The following is a 22320-nucleotide window of genomic DNA, read 5'->3' as shown; positions in this document are numbered from 1 at the left end:
AGCGATCTCTGTTAAGGGCGTCTTCAGCTGAGGTATGTAGAATTTGCAGGTCTTCTTTGGTATTTCTAAACCAGGGAATTGTGGTTTTGGGGTTTGAATAAAAAAAGTGAAAGATCTCTTTAGTTAACTTTCTTCCGTCCATTCTTTTCAGATGACCGTAAAATCGTGCCCGTTTTTTTCGGATTGTGTCAGTAATTTTCTCTATATTTCTGTAGACTTCCTCTTTGGATCTCTTTTGATGGATTCCATTTCTGTACTTTGATCCCAAGATTCCTCTCACAATTTTGCGCGCTATTATTATTATTATTATTATTATTATTATTATTATTATTATTATTATTATTATTATTATTATTATTATTATTATTATTATTATGAATCCTCCGCGACCCAAGTGGCAGTGCGTCGGCACCACTGGGTCACGTGGTTCAAATCCCGGCCACTCCGTGTGAGATTTGTGGTGGACAAAGTGGAGGCAGGACAGGTTTTCCAGGGTACTCTGGTTTTCTTGTCATCTTTCATTCCAGAAACACTCTCCAATATCATTTTATTCATCTGCCATTTGTTAGTCATTGCGCCAGAGGAGTGCGACAGACTTCGGCAGCGGGCACAATGTCTATCCTTGCCACTAGATGGGGGCTTCATTCATTTCATTCCTGATCCGTTCGAATGACTAGAATCAGGTTGTGGATTATTATTATTATTATTATTATTATTATTATTATTATTATTATTATTATTATTATTATTGCTATTTGCTTTACGTCGCACCGACACAGATATGTCTTATGGCGACGATGGGATGGGAAAGGCCTAGGAATGGGAAGGAAGCGGCCGTGGCCTTAATTAAGGTACATCCCCAGCATTTGCCTGGTGTGAAAATGGGAAACCACGGAAAACCATTTTCAGGGCTGCCGACACTCTATCTCCCGAATACTGGATACTGGCCACACTTAAGCGACTGCTGCTATCGAGCTCGGTATTATTATTATTATTATTATTATTATTATTATTATTATTATTATTATTTTTAATCCTAAAATATCATCTTCCGTGCCTTCCGGCTTCAGCTCATTGTTCTTTCGAGTTTTTAAAATCTCACTGGCTCATACGACTTGTTTTACTGAGTTTGTAGTTATAAGGACGAAGTTCGTGTTCACGTTGGCGCTAGTAATTACTGTACAGTGTCCGTGTGTTATTCTGTGCTGTGTAAACAGTATATAGTCTAATGATATCCTATTATTCCACAAGGGAAATTAGAGACATGGTACTCTGCTAGGGTCGCACCACAATACGGCTCATATCCCACCATGTATCTGCTTTCGGGAATATGTTCATAGGAAACTTTTTCAAAAGCTTTGACCGGTACTACATGCCACACAATGCAATACTTTCATTTAAACACACTCTAGGAAATTTGAGAAGCTTCCCTTCGAAAACAGGTTTGGCCACTCGGACACAAAAATGACTTAGGTAAGAGACTGTGAGGTTACATGCGACTATCAGCGACAGAAATAGCTGTCGTGATCATAACTCTGTTTAGTCTGACAATGATAAAGCAGAGATATGTGGCTTTCTTTCATCTTTCTGTTTTAAAATCTTTCTTAGTCCAGTTGCTGTTTGATTCGGTTTGGTTTAGATGATTGGAAATTGTATGTTGCTGAGGGCCTGTTACACATCATACAAAAAGTAACACGCATCCGATAAATAAAAATAATATTTCTTGTGAAACACAAATCAAGAATACATAGAGTGGTCAAGGTCATAATGGAGCCTTCTTACAAAATGGATGATCAATCCGGTGTGTGGAGGAATGTAATGAAACGAGGTTGTTCCGTGAAAGAAAGTCGACTACAAGTGTTATCACTCCAGTATTCTATCTCAAGGAAAACGAAAAACGAGGTACTGAAGCGTCTGCATTCTCAGGAGAAATTTGGCAACAAAATGAGGCATTAGGTTTGGGATGGCACAAACCAATACTGCTTGCTACTGTTGAGAAAGATTTGCAATTGCGAGGACGATGAACCTGGGCTCAATCTGTAAAAAGTTATTAGTTTCCTAATTTTATTAGACATTTCTTTTGCTAGGGGCTTTACGTCGCACTGACACAGATAGGTCTTATGGCGACGATGGGATAGGAAAGGCCTAGGAGTTGGAAGGAAGCGGCCATGGCCTTAATTAACGTACAGCCCCAGCATTTGCCTGGTGTGAAATTGGGAAACCACGGAAAACCATCTTCAGGGCTGCCGACAGTGGGATTCGAACCCACTATCTCTCGGATGCGAGCTCACAGCCGCGCCTCTACGCGCACGGCCAACTCGCCCGGTTTTTATAAGACATAGACATATTTAAGTTTCAAACGCTGGTGGAGTATTCATCTGCAGATAATTTGTCCAACATGATTATTATGTTATAATTTGTTTTATTATTAGTATCGTGTTTCTCATATTGTTTTATTTAAATTTTGCCAAATTTTTCTTCAAAATTTTGTTTGTCCACAGTTTAATTTCAAAACTTTGCAGGTGCAGAACTTTTTAACTTGTGACAAATTAAGTACTGAAAGGAAATTTTTGCGTTTACGGCCATTATTCACTGAGTGCTTAATAAAGTTCACTGGTAGGATCGAAAAATTCTTGACTTTGGTTGCATATGCATTACAGTTTTTTTAGTTTTCCTCCATTTCATCTTTCATGGGCAACCGAGTTTTGAACGCAAGCTTCTCAATTTACTATATACACTGACTGACAGAGCAAATGCAACACCAAGAAGGAGTGGTTCGAAAGGGATGAAAGTTGGGGAAAAAACAGAGACGGCACGGACGAATAATTGATGTTTATTTCAAACCGATATGCAGGTTACACAATGCGCACGGCATCGACTCAGTAGGATGTAGGACCACCGCGAGCGGCGATGCACGCAGAAACACGTCGAGGTACAGAGTCAATAAGGGTGCGGATGGTGTCCTGAGGTATGGTTCTCCGTTCTCTGTCAACCATTTGCCACAGTTGGTCGTCCGTACGAGGCTGGGGCAGAGTTTACAAACGGCGTCCAATGAGATCCCACACGTGTTCGATTGGTAAGAGATCCGGAGAGTACGCTGGCCACGGAAGCATCTGTACACCTCGTAGAGCCTGTTGGGAGATGCGAGCAGTGTGTGGGCGGGCATTATCCTGCTGAAACAGAGCATTGGGCAGCCCCTGAAGGTACGGGAGTGCCATCGGCCGCAGCACATGCTGCACGTAGCGGTGGGCATTTAACGTGCCTTGAATACGCACTAGAGGTGACGTGGAATCATACGCAATAGCGCCCCAAACCTTGATGCCGCGTTGTCTAGCGGTAGGGCGCTCCACAGTTACTGCCGGATTTTACCTTTCTCCACGCCGACGCCACACTCGTCTGCGGTGACTATCACTGACAGAACAGAAGCGTGACTCATCGGAGAACACGACGTTCCGCCATTCCCTCATCCAAGTCGCTCTAGCCCGGCACCATGCCAGGCGTGCACGTCTATGCTGTGGAGTCAATGGTAGTCTTCTGAGCGGACGCCGGGAGTGCAGGCCTCCTTCAACCAATCGACGAAAAATTGTTCTGGTCGATATTGGAACAGCCAGGGTGTCTTGCACATGCTGAAGAATGGCGGTTGACGTGGCGTGCGGGGCTGCCACCGCTTGGCGGCGGATGCGCCGATCCTCGCGTGCTGACGTCACTCGGGCTGCGCCTGGACCCCTCGCACGTGCCACATGTCCCTGCGCCAACCATCTTCGCCACAGGCGCTGCACCGTGGACACATCCCTATGGGTATCGGCTGCGATTTGACGGCGCGACCAACCTGCCCTTCTCAGCCCGATCACCATACCCCTCGTAAAGTCGTCTGTCTGCTGGAAATGCCTCCGTTGACGGCGGCCTGGCATTCTTAGCTATACACGTGTCCTGTGACACACGACAACACGTTCTACAATGACTGTCGGCTGAGAAATCACGGTACGAAGTGGGCCATTCGCCAACGCCGTGTCCCATTTATCGTTCGCTACGTGCGCAGCACAGCGGCGCATTTCACATCATGAGCATACCTCAGTGACGTCAGTTTACCCTGCAATTGGCATAAAGTTCTGACCACTCCTTCTTGGTGTTGCATTTGCTCTGTCAGTTAGTGTATGTTATATATTATATATTATATATGTTATTATATATATTATGTATGTTAACTTTGCATATAACTCGAATTATGCAAATGGAAATCGAGAAAAGGTTCAGTTAGAATTTTGTCATTTTTTACGATATAGCGGCTGGATATGTCTTTAAAAGCTCAGTATTTAAGTGGAGATCAAGACGAAATTTTACTTGGTCTATAAGGAATTTGATCACTGCAAAATGAAAGAGCATTTTATGGGAAGATATAAAACTATTTTCAAATAGCTCTTTTAATATTAGTCCTTCATACGAACAAATATCAACGTTAAAAAATCATGATAGTAAACGGGTGAAAGAGCGCAAAAACCAATATCCAACTTCTAAAGACGCAAGTATAACAAATGCATAAAAGTCCTTATCTGGAATGCGGAATCAGTTGTGACGACAGAAGTAGAACTGAAATTATTATAGAGGAAAATTTGAATACGCTGACAGCTTGTGTGATTGTTAGAGTGAATGACAGTATGTATCATGTAGAACTACACTTTGGTTAAAATATACAGAGAGAATAATATTACCAAGCGAGTTGACCCCGCAGTTAGGAGCGCGAAGCAGTGAGCTCGCATTCGGGAGATAGTGGGTTCGAAGCCCACTGCCAGCAGTCCTGAAGATGGTTTTCCGTGGTGTCCCATATTCACACCAGGGAAATGCTGGGGCTGCACCTTAATTAAGACCACGTTCGCTTCCTTCAATCTCGCAGTAATTTCCTATCTCTTGGTCACCATAAGCCCTAACTGTACAGGTGCGACTTGAAGCAGATTTTAAATAAAAAATAAAAATAATAATCATGATTAGAGCGATCTTTATCATAAAGCTACGTACTGCTGTAGTTTGTTTTTACAATTGTGGACGTAAGCTACCATAAAGTCAAGAAAACGGCCAAGAGGATTCGTCGTGCTAACCACACAACACCTCGTAATCTGTAGGCCTCCGCGATGAGGAGTGGTCGCTTGGTAGAAATTGACTTTGAAATTACCATGTCAATATCATTGTCGTTTGTTCAGTAGGGGTAACCCCGTTGAAAGACAAGTGAGAGCAGATTTATATTGAACATATGTTAGTGTTTGACATCGCGCAGGTAGCGCGCTGTAGGGATAGTGTGCCTGCCCCTTATCTGGAGGACCTGGATTCGATTTCCGGCTAGGTCAGGGATTTTATCTGGATCTGAGGGCGGGTTCGAGGTTCACTCAGCCTAAATGATTACAACTGAGGAGATATTTGACGGTGATACAGCGACCCCGTTCTAGGAAGCCAAGAAAACGGCCAAGAGGATTCGTCGTGCTGACTACACGACACCTCGTAATCCGTAGGCCTTCGCGATGAACAACGGTCGCTTGGTAGACCGTGGCACTTCGGGCCTATTGTGCCATGGGGTTTTGTTTGTTTGCATCGCATTTTTAAAACTACGACAAAAACAGCTTCTTGATCAGATATACCATCTACAACTTCAGTTTCAATACAGAACTTATCTGCTTTTATCAACACCACATCTGGAGTATTCTTCCTTCTAGTTGCTTCCATAAGTTTCTAATTCAGCTGTCATTCCCAAAATTAACTTATCAGACATTGTTCGATCATGCTTTCTGTCATTTGCACTACCTTCCCACTTATCATTTTGTAAATTTAAATCATCCGCTACAATCACGTTCCTTTCTGTGTCGCTTCTTACATAGCTGAATATCTTATCAAATATTTATACGTGAGCGTCACCGTTTCGAATCCTGTACAACCCAAAAACATCAAGTTGGCTATTATTTTTAAAGATGAACCCCATACCCAGAATTTCATGTTTCTCATCCTTAAAGCTAGAGTGGTCGGGTGGAAAACTTAGAGTGAATGGTCTGGCTGGATCTGGTAGTTCCAATATAAAAATTATCTAAACATTTTTAGCGATGCATTTTCATTAAAATATATTTTGCACTAGAATGGCATAATAACAATACCCTAAAAACATTTTGAGAATCCTTGACTCCATGACAAATTCAAAATATCAACTGTAAATTAACATAACATGTAGTGTTTAAGACACGCACTGATACGAAAATTTGTGGCAAACAGTTTGTACTTAATATATCCGTGTGTTACCACCATTTTCCACAAATTAACATAATTATTTTCAATACGGTGAGCAAAATGCAACATGTAAATTCATAACACTTTATCAACAAAATAACGAGAAGAATTACCTGCATTTGAATCCTCTCTAATCACCATAACGCTGGAACTGGCTATACTTACATCTCTGATGTCTTCTTCTTTCCTTCACTAAATTAACTGTTGAACTGTTGATCATGAAGATCACTAGTTATTACATAATCCGGTTTAGCGTTTGAATCGTAAAATTAATCATCGTATAACATTTCCTCTATTTTACATGTTGAAATCCTTGATGCTGACAAGTTCAATACTTCATGGAAACACTAATGCTATTGTTTATTGAAGATATGAACACGGTAAGTGCTTTGATATTTATACCACAGAAAATAACTTTGTCAGCCTGTTGGACGGAATTAGGTACGTCAACTGTCGGGCATGGCCTGAAAGACCCGCTGCTAATTTGTGCAAGTGACAGAAAAAGACTAACTAAGCTCCTATATAAGAACTGCAACGCATTCCTACGTCCATTACAGCCGGCTACAGAGGCTACCAGCTAGAGGTCTGCATTTTCTCTGATTTTTACCGGCGAGTACCGCTCGCCTCTCTGGCTCTCGGGAGTATGCGGCCGAGCGTCCTGTGCAGCCGGTTGCGGGCTATCGATCATCAGCGACTGGCCGAGCGCGTCAAACGCTCGGTCGGTCGCCAGTAACCGGCGGACTCAGTGCTAGCCAGCCAGCGAGCTGCGCTTCGCCGGACTCGAGATCATAGGCCACTACTTGACATTAATCCTTACCCATTTCTTTTACAAATGTCTTTCGTTTTTTACGATCAGTTCTATAACCTAAATATTACAATTGTATATGTTACATTTGAAGTGTGTTAAAATGTTGCAGACTATTGGATTTTCGTCTTTGAGGCGATTATGTATTCCAATAATTGTAACGTTATGAACTGTAATGTCTTCATATGGTATTTTGTTCCGTTCGCTAGATAAACGGGGACACAGTTTTTTTTTTTTTTGCTAGTTGCTTTACGTCGCACCGACACAGATAGGTCTTATGGCGACGATGGGAGAGGAAAGGGCTAAGAGTGGGAAGGAAGCGGCCGTGGCCTTAATTAAGGTACAGCCCCAGCATTTGCCTGGTGTGAAAATGGGAAACCACGGAAAACCATTTTCAGGGCTGCCGACAGTGGGGTTCGAACCTACTATCTCCCGAATACTGGATACTGGCCGCACTTAAGCGACTGCAAAACGGGGACACAGTAATAGTGGGCTATGTGTAGCCTATCTCCGGACTCGGCCACATATACACTGTACTAATATCAAATGCAGGATCAAGAAGGAATGCAGGATTGTTTTTAAACAAATACTCATCAATTTTCATTTTACAAGCGTTAATTTATAAACAAATTATGACCTGTAAATAAATTTATATGTGAATCATAAATATACAATTCCTTTCTTGAATGCGGTGTTTACGACCTATACTTGGTTGATCCATAACGCTGTCTGCACTGCTCAAAGCCCAATCACCAACTGATTTTACACACGATTTCTAACGAATTCCGCAATGTAAAGCGCGCGACGGTTTTACTGTCACCGACCGGGATTACGATTACGCTCGAGCGCCCGGCAGTGCTCGACAGTTCCACTGAAGGACTGCCGGCCACATGGTCAATTAGACGGCCACAGCCTTATCGCAGCGCGGGCTTTTCCCAACCGTCGAGCAGCGGCACGAAGTGGGCAATGCTCGAGCGGTTGTTTTCTTCCAAATGCAGAGCTCTACTACCAGCCCTCTGAATGCTGAGGCCTTGGGGTGATAGCAAAATGTCATAATGCTGAGTCTCAGGAGCCCTGCCAGACCACTCTAGGGTTAATATCTTATAGCTTATAGCCTACAAATTATTCGTTCATTACTTTTCCTCCTAATCGAATCTACGATAAGATGTGCTGGAAAATAGCAGAGAGTATAGTGAGGGTTATGGCTGTAAAAGAAGTACCCGTAGTCTTAATTGAGGTCCAGCCCCAGGTGGTGGTGATGATTATTGTTTTAAGAGGAAGCACAACTGGGTAACCATCCTCTATTAACATTAATCAGAAGGGAAAATATAAGGGATCCAACACTTCGAGAAATGAAGGTACTGGCCAAAGAAAGAAACGGGCCACGAAGGGCATGAAAGACTCTCTAGGCCTGGCAAACCTAATACCGTCTGGGTCGGAAAAGAAGGGAGATCAGATAGGATAGGTGAAAGTGAGGAGCGTGTCACATGTAAGTGGAAGCAATGTCAAGACTCAGCTAAGGGCCTCGTGGTCGCCAACCCACGCTCCCAAGTTAAGAGCCCCTGGCGTCCTTTCAGTATCCTCTTACGACAGGCTGGGGATACCGTGAGTGTTATTATACTGCCCTCACCCGGATCCAGCATACCTGTGTGAAAATGGGAAACCACGGAAAACCATCTTCAGGGCAGCCGGGCAGTGCGGTTCGAGCCCACTACAGTATGCAAGCCCATAGCTACGTGACCGAAAGCACGCAGACAACTCGGTCGGTAAAACAGCAAAACAGTTTTGGTGAAAGGAAATATTTTAGTAAATCTATATAAATAAAATTGTAGGGGGTCCGCTGTCTGTAATTTCTTTTGTTTTGCCAATTTTTCAGATATTTATCCGTTTTAGGTCAACTCAAGACCGAATCGGTGGTTTTTACGTTTCGTGTCTGTTTGTTTGTCTGTTTGTCTGTTTGTCTGTTTGTCTGTTTGTCTGTTTGTCTGTTTGTCTGTCTGTTCCACCATCACGTCGAAACGGCTGGATAGATCTCAACCAAACTTCATATTTAGAGTAAACTCATCCCGGGGATGGTTTCGATATGCATATCATTTTAAAATCTTTCAATACTCGGGGGGTTTATAGGAAAACCAGAATGGTTTTTCCACCATCACGTTGAAACGGCTGGATAGATCTCAACTAAACTTCATATCTAGAGTATACTCATCTCGGGGAAGGTTTCGATATGCATATTATTTTAAAATCTTTGAATAGACCGGGGGTTTATAGGAAAACCAGAATGGTTTTTCCACCATCACTTCGAAACGGCTGGATAGATCTCAACCAAACTTCATATTTAGAGTATACTCATCCCGGGGAAGGTTTCGATATGCATATCATTTTAAAATCTTTCAATAGACGGGGGTTTATAGGAAAACCTGAATGGTTTTTCCACCATCACTTCGAAACGGCTGGATAGATCTCAACCAAACTTCATATTTAGAGAATACTCATCTCGGGGAAGGTTTCTATATGCATATTATTTTACAATCGTTGAATAGACGGGTGGTTTATAGGAAAACCAGAATGGGTTTCCTCCATTTTCTCTTATACTATTGATTTTCTGTAAACTTCGTTTACCGTACGTGAAACGTCTCTTCATTATAAACAACTTTCGTTATGTTCATAATTTACCTTACTCTTCACATGACGGAGAAATTTACAATTTTCCGCTGGTATCATGCTCTGCATTGAGTGACCGACAGACCGACAACGAAACTACAGGTTACCATGGCAACGTCTCTGACTGCATGCCAGCAGGGAAGTAACGTATTGCCATTTTCCTCATCATGCTTTTAAATTCGTGGTTGTTCCTTGGGTAGAAGGCAAGAGAGGCGTCAATCGGCCTATCTGCGGGATATTGGCGGAATATCGTTGGATATTATAACCGCCCTCGAATAGATTAAGTAATAACACCATTAGTCATCTTCTTATTATTTGTTTACCTAAGAATCACTGACCTAAATTTCTCCTCTGTTACCGCTTTATTATATCCATTACTCACACTAGCATAATTTATTGAGGGGCATTTGATTTTCCAATACATTCACTTGGCATTTACATATTTGTCGTTATCCGGCTGTCCGCAGTTATAATCCATTTTCTATTACTTTCAACTTTCTTAACTGTATTATTTCTTCCTTAATTACGCCGTATGTACGCGAGTGCTACAAACTACTGGATGTATTTCCACCAAGACTCATATTTAGAATACACCTGTCCTTGATAGGTTTTGGGCAAATATTGTTTCTAAATCCCTGAACTGACTGGGGGTTTATACGAAACGGAAACAGTGATTTTGCACTTCCACAAAATATACACAACCAAACTTAATGGAAATCTACCTACCTTGGTAGAGAATAATTTCTAAACCTTTTTTCTCATGTGCATCATTTCGATACGAGGATTAATAAGGGAGATATCATTAACGGACCGTTTTTCTGTACAAGTCCCATCGGACTTAACTCCCGAGCGGGTGCGTGTAAAGCGTACTCCTTACAATTTGAAAACTACTGAAGACATTCGAACCAAAATTTATATTGAGCATCCACCTGTCCAAAGGTAGGTTTTAAACGTAAATAACATTTCATGTTCCGGAATGGACTGGCGGTTTATAGGGAACCGAAATGGTGATTTTACTCTTCCACAACATATACAGAACAAGACCAACCTGACTGGAAATCGACCAAACGTGATGGAATTCCACCTCTAAACCTTTTTTTTCATGTGCATTCTTTCGTCAGGAGGATTACTAAGGGAGATATCATGAATGGTCACTTTTGCAGGTTAAGTCCAGCGGACATAGCCCAAAAGGTGTTTTACATGGAGCAGATTCCTTATCTATATAAATCAAATCGTAACGACTGTGTGCCTCTACACTGACTATTTTGGCGAAATTTTCGTACAGCTTTCCGTTTAAGGGGTAATAATGACCATCTCCATAATTTTTGGTTTAGTTTCCTGAAAGTACTAATTTTTACCCGCCTCGCCCAAAATCCAAATTGCGCCATAATCTGCCAGAAGAAAAAGAAGATAATTGAAATTTGACAAAATTATACGTTTAAGCCTGTAACGAACGGAAAACTTCCTAGATCATTAAATTTTTCACTTTGAATCCCCGAAGAATATCGAAATACGCAGGCAATTTTAATGATGGTGCAGACCTTCGGAAATTCCTATCCTATAACGGATTGCACAATCTCCGTTCAATTTGGAATGATCTACAACCGTGGTCTTATGACTTTTTGCCGTATCTGTATCCCTTCTACGTTTGATTTTTCTCTTTAATCGATGTTAAGTCAATTTGGAATTTTCACATGCATAATTCATACTTTCAATTACTTATATGAAATACAGAATCATTAAACTCTTCACGAAAATTGGCCCACCCAGTAGCCATATGTGAGCCAAATGCTATGTATGTATTCGAAAAGTAATGTAATGTGAGATAATCTTACAAAACCTTTACCCTGTTCCACGTTTCTAATTCAATCTGACCCAAGAATAGATGACATATCATAGGACCAGCCATTTAGGCCACTAAATCCGGCGTGTCTTATGGTATAATCCTTTGTCGATATGACGTACGTTTAGTAGCAGTTAATCTGTAAATGAAGGTCTTCAATATTGTAAATACGCATATACTTTCGTATGTCGATCTATATATATTCACTGATGTCGATTTTTAGCGATCGAGAAAGGGTGGGTCTGCTATTGTAATAAGTACTCCCCACACCGACTTTGACTGGCAGTAGGAAAGGGTTCCTTCTCCAACTCCTGTGTAACTGTCATTAGTAAGGAAAGCCTACAATTATAATGAATAGTTCCCTTCTCGATTTGACTTGCAGAAGGCAAGTGAGCATGCAGTTTTGTTTAAAACTCCCCTACCCGATTGTGTTTGGCAGTAGGCAAGGGTGCCTATCATTATAAAGAAATGTCCTCATCTAAAATGTGACTGGCATTAGGCATAGTGGCCTGCTATTTTGATGGAAACTCACCAACTTGGTGTGACTGGCAGTAAGCTGGCTGGCAGTAGGAAAATGGGCCTGGCATTATAATGATAACTGCACAACTCAATTTCGAGTGATAGTAGGGTAATTGCCTGCCATTATAATAAAAACTCCTCAACTGAAATCTGTCTGGAAGTAGGAAGGGGGCTGCCATATTAACGAAAACTCCCCAAATCGATTTTGTCCGCGTAGTAGGCAATGGGGCCTGCAATTATTACGTAATCATCCCAACTCGATTGTGAATGGCAGTAGGCAAGTGAGTCTGCCGCTATATCACAAATCCGTAACAAACACTTTACATTGGAAACAACGTACGGTGAACTCCCCATGCTCTTTCTCGGATAACGCTAAGAGACATGCAATTTTAAAACAATCTTATTTACTGCATGTACACTATTTACTTCGATAACCGAATACAATGTAGAATACCGTAGCGAAGCACGGGTACATTCGCTAGTGTTAATCTAAAACTAGATGTTAGAAAGGATTATTTGAATCATTCAAGGCACAGTATAACATTTTAAAGTTAAGCGGAAATACAACAAATGACATTGAAGTACGAATCTCGAGAACAATAATTTAAGAGTCCCTGGAATGACAAACACACTTAATTGTAAAAATCATTCGAGAAGAAGAATAGTCTTTGCTAATAAAAAATTTGGAAAGAAAAGGAGAGGGCAAAATATTTATGACAACCATAAAAGACGATCAATGAAGAGGATCATCAAATGAGTACTTTTCAGCCCGTACTGTGGATCTATAGAAATATTTTCATAATTTTAAGCCCACGACACTTCGTAGTATTCTCGCGTTCATGCAAAAGTAATTTTTACAAGTTTCTTAACGTCGCACCGACACAGATACGTCCTATGGCGACGATGGGATAGGATAGGGATAGGAGTGGGAAGGAAGCAGCCGTGGCCTAATTAAGGTGCAGCCCCAGCTGGTATGAAAAAGGGGGAGACCACCTAAAAACCATCTTCAGGGCTGCCGACAGTGGGGTTCGAACCCACTATCTCCCGGATGCAAGTTCACAGCTGCGTGGCACTAACTAACCACACGGTGAGCTCACCCGGTTGCAAAAGTAGCATCAACAATCTAACATCATGCAATCTAATCTACTACTGAACAATAACATGTTCCTTGACGATAAGCCGCTTACGAGTAATTACACATTTATCCACTCTTATCCAATTATTGTCGTTGCTCATTCGGTTTAGGAGCTTGGGGAAACTTTAACAATGTTCTCGAGAATGCAGAAACTTTGAGTGTCTGTTGTGGGCAGTAACTACTGTATAACAAATTGATTTTGTTATATTCTAATTCAATTACTCTCAAACTCTCAATTCTCAAACTGAAGGCCCAATCCTATTTTTGAAATGCCTTTAAACCTATGGAGTCAGTACATAACAGAGATAATAGGTTTACAAAATCTGCCCTTCAAATTCCCCTCTATCGTACCACTAAATTTAACAAGCCCTTTGTTTGCACTGCATCACGTATTTTTAACGTCTTTAATCTTCACCGTTCCGCCAATAACTAATTGTACTCAATTAAAGCAGTCCATCACAGCTGCCTTCCTGGAGGAGTACGCAAGGGGCTGAGAGCACGCATTCTTGTGACTGACAATGTATATTTCTTACAGAATGGTTTTACTCTCTGCTTTTGCTTTAGATTATTTAGATTCTTGTAGTCTAAAATAATAAATAGTCTTAACGTTTTAATTTCTTTACTTACACAATGTATGTTTTAAACTGGGAGCTTCAGTCGCTTAAGTGCGGGCAGTATCCAGTATTCTGGAGATAGTGGGCTTGAACCTCACTGTAGGCAGACCTGAAGATGGTTTTCCGTGGTTTCCAATTTTCGCACCAGGAAAAATGCTGGTGCTATACCTTAATTAAGGCCAGATCCTCCTTTCCTATTCCTAGCCTTTTCCTGTCCCATCGTCGCCATTAGACTTATCTGACCGAGCTCGATAGCTGCAGTCGCTTAAGTGCGCCAGTATCAAGTATTCGGGAGATAGTAGGTTCGAACCCCACTGTCGGCAGTCCTGAAAATGGTTTTCCGTGGTTTCCCATTTTCACACCAGGCAAATGCTGGGGCTGTACCTTAATTAAGGCCACGGCCGCTTCCTTCCCACTCCTAGCCCTTTCCTGTCCCAACTAGCAAAAAAAAGAAGACCTATCTGTGTCAGTGCGACGTAAAAAAATACTGGATTTGGTATCTGTATTTTAATTTATTTTTGAGTTTATTGTTTAATTAAATATGTTAATAATATACTAATATAGTGAGTGTGTTCGTGTATTATTATATGAAGACGCTACATGAAATGGCTTTTGAGCCTCAGTGGCATGTAAATTATCAATAAATTAAATTCAAATTCAATTTCAATTTCCTGGTTGTCGATAATTAACTTCGGTTTCAAAATTTTGGTGAGTCGTATGCCATATTAGTTCGACGGGAAGGTTACGAGCATAGAATGAGATACATATTTTATTACGAATCGCTGTTCTGAAGAACTTTGTGACTTGTTTTCGCAGGTATACTTGGCTGTAAAAGGTATTTTTGTGAAACAGTGAAATGTCATTTAAACGGTATATTTGCCAAATAAAAGGGAAAGGAGGCTCACCAAGAATTAAACGGAGGGAGAAAGCGTTAACACAGATCTGAAGCACTAAGATATGAAGGAAGAATAAGTGGAGTAGAAAATTCCGTATCAGTGACCTTGTGACTAAGTAATTTTAAAGAAACTGTGGAATAAGACGAAGAAGATAGTTTTCAGCTGGAGAACTTTGTCTAGAAATTAAAACCTTCTAAATCAAATTGTCTGCATTACATGGACTATATGATTTCTTCATGATAGCAAGAGTCAGTCTGAAAATCTATCAAACTGCTATGAGCTAGTTTATAATTGTATTGAGTGGCTAGGGAAAGTCAATTTTTAAGGTTTTACCAACAAACAATGTAATCAATGCAGGAATTGTTAAAACTTATCGATAGTGTAATGCAAAAGAACAAGTATGATACTTAAGTTGCTGGAAGTAAATCTTACGTGAAATATGGGAAAAGTACGCACTATCACTTTACCAGATTTGCCGAATACTCTACACGGATACCCCGAAATTTCTCTATTCCAAATTTAAAAGGGCGTATTCATGTCCTCCGTCTCCTTAGTACACTCCTTATTTTCCCCTCTCTTTCAGCTTCTTTTGTCCTGTATCGTGATGTTAGCCTCATGAGTGGCAGAATTTTCCTTAGAAGGAATTCGTGAGTATGTGATTAAACCTACTGACACATATCTCTAGTTTTTTTACTTTCTATGAATAACGATCGACTACGTTAGGAATCGATCCTGAAACCTTAAGCACAACCAACTAGTGCCAAACCCAAATAATACATAGTTCATCCATGGTTTGTATTACAATATTAGGTCACGTAGAAGAGCAGATTGTGTAACTTTGACAAAAAGGCGTGACAGTGGGAGATATTTTAGGATTTGTTGGACCACAATGCCATTATTTAATAGAATAAATGGATGTGAGTGCACAGTACTTTATCGAGAAATATTAGTTCATTTTAGCTGGTATGGTACATTAGTGAGCAGAATAACTACTGTACGTCCAGAATATGTATGGACACTGCAGTGCGCAACTCCCTCATCGAGCTGCCAAACTGAATATTGAATATTGCTTACGCTGAATAATTAACTAAGAACGCTCAATTAACACGAACAGTGCGTCATAACTAAACAGTGTCGTAACCTCCATTCCAGTGCTTGCGGAAGCTGCATAGGAGAAATCTCCTTATCTCACGCAGAACGGTTCAATACACAACCGATCAAATGAGTGTCTTCATCTCGTAATTTCGGGCAAATCATGTATTCCTTCTATTTACCTGTTAATTTCCTATCCAGCCTTCATTGTCTCTTATGACTCCGCACTTTTAGGTTTTAGAACCAGGGGTCTCCCTGGCCGAGGTGGTCAGCTCGGTTCACCCGGAAGGACGTGGGTTCGATTCCCGGTCAGCAAGTCGAAAACTTTAGGAAACGAAATTTCCACTTGCGGAGGTGCACATGGCTCTGAAGTTCACTCAGCCTACACCAAAAAAGAGTACCAGGTTAATTCCTGGGGGCAAAGGCGGCCGGACGTAGAGCTAATCACTCTACGCTTTACCTTTCACCCCTCCAAGGGCCTTCAAGGCCTGTATGGAGATGACTTTGCTTTGCTTTCCGGTAGACCATACTCCTTCTGTACCACGGCCCGCAAGCCCAGAAATCGTGTACATAGAGATGGATGCCTACCGTGAAAGCTTAAGCAGTAACATTTTTATGTTATTCATTTTCGAGAGGAGCCTCGTCCATAATTATTAATATTATTGCGCTATTGATTTATTCCATACAACGACTATAGACGTACAAAAAGTGTTTTACTATTCGAAAACAATTTTAAACTTACAACATTGAGTTTCTGTACTGAGAATCCTATATTGGTAATTGTTTCAACGAGAAATACAACGTGATGAAAATTGCGACATTTCAATTTAAATTCAATTGAATTGACAGTGCTCTAAAGAAATGAACTAGGCATACATTGGACATAGATTTGCTATCTCACCAATTTCAGTATCAGTGTATCTAAGGAGATTCTAATTTAACATATTCCTCTTACAAATAACGTTTCTTGCCATAAGATTACGCACACAAGGAAATACCATGATGTGCATTTAATTTTCAATTAAATCCGCGGCTTCGTTTAATTCCACGATGATAATAGCTGTTACGTTTTCGTAATGGAAATCATATATATATATATGGATTGAAATCCACACAAGTCTGTTGATTACATAGATTATGATAACGAGATTTATAACTAAGTAAATCCGCTAAACAAAACGCACAGTGATCGGATCGATCTAACTAGGCGGCCGAACCACCGTTCTGTGAATTTCACCGCTATACTTCAAAAGTGGTGCGAAATGTATAATAATGTATTATAAAATTGAACGCATTAATTTTGTGTTGTAAATGATATGACGTCCCTCATTTGTAACTTTCACTTGTTTTCTTGACCTCCTTTTAAACTCATAGCTCCTTCACTACTATTAATTGAAAGTAAATTACTTAATTGGAAATATGACTGTATTACACAGAATTTAATGAACCATGAATTATTGAATGTGCTTATGATGTACGGGTGTCTTATTAGCAAACTTCATTTTGATATATGTACATTCATCTGCATATTGGTCTTGAACCGAGAGCAATGTGTTCGTGACACATTTTGCACGTATTTCAAAAAGCAGTATTCCAAGGCGTTGGACTGAAGCTGATCACATGATTGAGAAAAATCTATCGGAGATGCGTCAGGGACATAGCCACAAATACAAAATTCGAACAGGTAGATCTTTTGAAGTATTTAGGGTGCAGCATAGTTGTATACTTATATACTAAGAGTGATTTTGCAATTTTATTCATGAAATGTTATTTACTAATTCAACATTAATTTACACATCTATATGGCCTTGAGATCCAACCAGTGGGTTAGTAGATGTGCTCGGTTGGGGCCTGGTAGTGTGGGTTACGCCATATGACGCTGAGCTGTCTTAACTTTGAAACGCCCCTGGCAAGTCTTTTGACGCTGGACAATATTGATTTTGGACTTTTAGGGATTCTGACAAGTCGCTCTATTCTATAGAGTGGTTTCAATAATTTTAAGCAACTTATTGTCCATATGTCGTGACACTTAAAGGAAGATCGCTTTTTTCACATTTTTTGCAGCACAATTTTCTCAGATGTTCACTATTTGAATTGGTTTTGCTGAATACGTGTAGAAGTCAGTGAGACAAAAAACAAAATGACACTTCACACGACGTACTACAAATCCGGAGCCCAGAACTACGCTAATTGTTAGCCACGCGGCACGTACCTCAAAATGGCAGCACAATTCCATTACCCCGATGACGTCATACTCAGGTCTGATCGTTGTTGGTCCTTTGCCGAAATACACACATCAGTACCCCTTAGATGTATCATCATTACAGGATGTTATGCCTTTCAGCGTTCAGTCTGCGAGCCTCTGTGAATTAACTAAGCACCGCTTAATTGGGTCGGTCCGATCACTGTGTACCAGCAAATGAAAATTCAAATACTGGCCCGCAACACATACGGTAGCCTTCATTGTTTGACGAGCCTACACATACGTTTTGCGGGATAGTATTCATATTTTATCTACGTGCATACAGTAGTTCATGCTTCTACCACAGGATCATCGATGATTACATAGGGCCGGGCTGAGTGGCTCAGACGGTTGAGGCGCTCGCCTTGACCCCAACTTGGCAGGTTCGATCCTGGCTCAGTCCGGTGGTATTTGAAGGTGGTCAAATAAGTCAGCCTCGTGTCGGTAGATTTACTGGCACGTAAAAGAACTCCTGCGGGACTAAATTCCGGCACCTCGGCGTCTCCGAAAACCTTAAAAGAGTAGTTAGTGGGACGTAAAGCAAATAGCATTATTATTATTATTATTATTATTATTATTATTATTATTATTATTATTATTATTATTATTATTATTATTATTGATTACATAGGCGTGCACAATGCGTGCCCAATCACTCAGTATGCTGTGCAATACGCAGAAGCGAGTATCTTGGCCAATTCATACACGCTGCTACGTTTATATTCACCTTGTTTTAAAGGATATTCAAACATTCTACTTGTAAAAAGATATAAACTCTTATAATTTTTATTATTAAAACTGCTCAAAATATGTATAATGTTCTCATATTTCTGAAGGAGAATGAAGTAGCGAAATTAAAGCTGTCTCATATGATATTTTTCAAATTTCAACGAAGCCCTAACGTCAGGTGGGAATACAAAATTGGAACAGGTGGATCTTTACAGTTATTTAGGGTGAAGGATTGTACAGTACTAAGCAAAACTATATAAACGTACAAGAAAACTAATATAGTGAGTTCACAGGTGTTATCAACAGTATTTTGTAAGAAAACAGTCAGTTTCCGGGAGAAAATATTCTTACACCGTTCTGTATTGAGACTGACATTGGTGTGAGGGAGTGAAGGCTGAGTGGATTCAGGAAATGATATTCATAATTTGTAAGTAAAAGACATGAAAATAGCGGGAGTGATTGGTGGTACAAACAGGTGGGAACAATGGCAGGAGTGTACTCGAAATTAGGATATACGTAAAGACGACGTTAGGAAGAATTAAGTCGATGGATGAAGCTGTATGCACAATCTACTGTCGTTAGTGTAGTCATGTGAGGTGAATAGAGGAAGAGGAAGATAGCTTACCTGGGCAATGGACTCACTATGTACTGTAAGAGAAGCAGACGGAGACGAAGGCAACGATACTTAGGATCTTTTTAACGATTTAATGATACGAGGTGTGGAACTGAAAGAAGCCACGGACCTACACTCATGTTCATAAAAACAAGAACACCTTGAAAGACTAGAGATAGGAAGTTCATATTCACAGGACATATGCATTAATATGTTCTGAAGAATTGATGAGCATTTGAACCATGTCGACCCTCAGGTCCAAGGTCCAAATCGATATCTCGGCGCACCACCACCGACTGGTAAAATGTGCCCGCGGCTCTCATTGTCGCTATAAACCGTAGGTAATATCAGTGTAACTTGAGCAGACGTGCGGGATGCCTAGCTGACGTATGTGAGAACCATGCCGTCAAATGAGTGACTTTGAAAGAGGGCGCATTATTGGCATGAGAGAACGTGATGCACCCATTCGGGAAATTGCTGCTCGTGTGGGACAAAGTATGTCGGCAGTGCAACGGGTGTGTACAGAATGGTTCACAGAAGGCCTAATCCGAATGGCACTGCAGGGCAGATATGCGTCCTCCTCGGTTCTGACGCAACAGCAGAACAATGTTACACATCGTACACTATCACGAGTGATAGTCCGTCGCCGTTTATTACGGTCTGGGTTACCGGCGCGTCGTCCACTTCTCCGTCTACCTATGACTAAAGTGCATAAACATGCTATATTGCACTGGTGTATGGAACGACATCACTGTGGACAGGAATGGCAGGAGATAGTGATTTCGAACGAATCCAGGTTCTGTTTGTTTGAAAATGATGGCCGCATTTCGGTTCGCCGCAGACAGGACGAGAGGCATCACATTGACTGCATTCGCACAAGACATACAGCTCCAACTCAAGGTCTTATGGTGTGGGGTGCTATTGGGTACAACCACAAATCACAGTTGATGCATGTCCAGGGCGCTGTGACCAGTTTGATCTACGTGAATGACATACTGCTACCCGTAGCCATACCCTTTCTGTACGACACCCCAGACGTCATATTTCAGCAGGACAATACGCGACCACATGTTGCTGCACTAACACGTGCCTTCTTGTTGTCACAGGATGTCAGACTGTTGCCCTGGCCCGTCCGAACACCGGACTTGTTGCCAATCGAAAATGTGTGGGATATGGTGAAACGATGGGTGCGGCGCTGTGACTCAACGCCAATCACCAAAGATGATCTGTGGAACTAGATGAATGCAGCATGGTTGGCTATACCCAAGGACGCAATTCAAGCCTTATACGCGTCGATGCCATCACGCATGAAATAAGTTGTCAGTGCCCATGGAGAGCCCAGTGCCTATTAGGCAACAGGTCACATGCTCTACCTAGATGTCTGAAATGCTAATCGTTTCTGCAAACATACTAATGAACATTTCCTGTGAATATGAACTTCCTATCTCTAGTATTTCAAGGTGTTCTGTTTTTTATGAACATGAATGTAATTGCAAATTATTTGCTGTGGAGGAGCTTAGTTAATTCACGGAGACTTTCAGACTGAACGCTGAAAGATATAACGGCCTGTAATGGTGATATATGTATTTATGTGTGTATGCCAATGATGGCCTGAATTTTAGAGTGTATTGAATAGCAGGTATATCATTATGAATATTTTCATGTATATAAAAGCAAATGCCCCTCAAAATTTGAGTCAGCACCACTCTTACATTGATCATAATTTCCACTTTACGAGAATATGCCTGAAAACTGATACAAACTAAGGAAATGGCCTAACAGAGGAACGAGCTACCACACACTTCCCTTCGTTATCTAATGCAAGAACAGACGGCAGAGACAGAAATTGCGTGTACAGTTGTACTCTCGTTGAAAGGAATATTTTCCGAATTATATATGCTAGACATGGAATATAGGGAAAGAAAACGGAAAAAAATGTAGTTGTAATACTTATGTTATTGGTTTTACATCTAAATAATTATTTTCAAGCTATTCAGGGATGCTGAGGTGCCGAAATCCTGTCCCGCATGAGTTCTTTTACGTTTCAGTGTATTAACACGAGGCTGGTATGTTTGAGCACCTTGAATTATCACCGAACTGAGCCGAAATCGAACCCATAAATTAGGGATCAGAAGGCCAGTGCTACTATCGTCTGAGCCACTTGGACTGAATACTTGTAGTTTTTCGCGTTTGTTGATATTGTGTCACAGAAAAAGGATCTCCAGTAGAATTTCCATTTCAATTATGGCAGAAATTTGAACCGTGCCCCCTTGGTGAGAATCCAGTCACTGTAGCACACATCTATCACAGCTCAATTATTTTAGCCAATTACACGTTTTAGAGGTAGCGTGACTGCTTCTTATGCGAAGATAGGCTTACAAACTAGTGTAAATGAATAACGTAATTGATGTGTCTCACTAATTACTATTAAGGTTTCCGGAAACGTCAACGTGCCCGAACTTTTCCGGCAGGAGTTCTTTTTCATTCCGGAAAATCCATCGACAAGAGGATGGCGTATTTAAAGATATTAAAATACCACTGGACTGTGCTGGAACCGTGCCATCCAAATTTAGACTTTAAAGGCTAGCTCGTTTGTGCAGGGTTTGGATTGCACGTCGAACTGAAGGCCTGCGACTTTGCTCATAATTTAGCCGACAAGTCAAACAGCAGACTTGCTTTTCTATGCGCACTGTCACTCACGAGGTAGCTATATTCTTCTCAATGCTTTAAATTACATGTATAATTGTATAATTCGTCAGTTCGTCAGAATTAAAGTATTACTCATCAACTATCACCTCTAATATGAAATATTGATAGCCTTCGGTAAATGAAATGAAATGTCGTATGGCTTTTAGTGCCGGGATATCCCAGGACGGGTTCGGCTCGCCAGGTGCAGGTCTTTCT

Source organism: Anabrus simplex, chromosome 1 (assembly GCF_040414725.1).
Source record: "Anabrus simplex isolate iqAnaSimp1 chromosome 1, ASM4041472v1, whole genome shotgun sequence".
Classification (NCBI taxonomy): domain Eukaryota; kingdom Metazoa; phylum Arthropoda; class Insecta; order Orthoptera; family Tettigoniidae; genus Anabrus; species Anabrus simplex.
The sequence above is the reverse complement of the archived record's forward strand: the minus strand, read 5'-3'. Positions refer to the sequence as shown.